The following is a 1094-nucleotide window of genomic DNA, read 5'->3' as shown; positions in this document are numbered from 1 at the left end:
GACCCATTTCAACTAAGTTAGCTCATAAAAGCTCATAAATGATCCATTTCACCTAAGTTAGCTCAAAAACGATCCATTTCACCTTACTTAGCTCAAAAACGATGCCCTTCACCTTAGTTAGCTCATAAACGACCCATTTCAACTAAGTTAGCTCATAAATGATCCATTTCAACTAAGTTAGCTCATAAACAACCCATTTCAACTTAGTTAGCTCATATATGATCCATTTCACCTAAGTTAGCTCATAAATGACATATACTTCTTGTTCTAGTCTTCTTCTTGTTTTAGTCACCTATTTCTAACTTTCTTATTTACCATTTTGCAAATTTTATTCACTTCATGGAAGCTAGCTTGCTATGATGGAGTGCTTGATTTTCCTTTGATGAAACTTTGCATTGTATCTAGCTTGCTATGATGGAACTTGCTATCTTGATGAAACTTTGCATGTAATATGTATATGGATGGAACAATGTGTATGGATGGAACTTGCTTATGTATGAACAATGTGTATGGATGAAACTGATGTGATATGTGATATAAAACTTATGTGATGGATATGTGATATGGAAATATATCTATATATGTCATATATATTTGCTGTGAAAATTGTTGGATTAAAAAAACACAAAAAAAGAGACAATATGCAGGCTCTTTGCCGCCTGCCACCGACGGCAAAGGGGCCTTTGCCATCAGCAGCGGACGGCAAAGAGGCCACGTGGCAGGCAACTGTGCTTCCTGGGAGGCTGACCAATTTGGTCAGTTTGCCTACAGTGGCTGACGGCAAAGGCTTTGCCGTCCGCAGCGGACGGCAAAGGCCTGCAGTTAACCACCTAACGGTAGGGCTGGGCATAAAAATCGACCAACCAAAAACTGAACCGAAATCGAAACCGAATAAACCAAATTTTCGTTTTTTTATTATGTACAGGAAAATTCGGTTAGCTGGGCTACTAATCGAACTAAATTCGGTCTGTTTGGTATATTTCCCGGTGAACCGAGATGGCCGAATCCCTGTCCACTCCACTCGTCGCCCCTGGCCCAATACAAGCCCACCCCACCCACCAGCCCCCCGTAGCCCACGTCTCCCCACCACCAAG

The sequence above is a fragment of the Triticum dicoccoides genome, unplaced genomic scaffold (assembly GCF_002162155.2).
Source record: "Triticum dicoccoides isolate Atlit2015 ecotype Zavitan unplaced genomic scaffold, WEW_v2.0 scaffold42858, whole genome shotgun sequence".
Taxonomy (NCBI): domain Eukaryota; kingdom Viridiplantae; phylum Streptophyta; class Magnoliopsida; order Poales; family Poaceae; genus Triticum; species Triticum dicoccoides.
Note: the sequence above shows the minus strand (reverse complement) of the source record.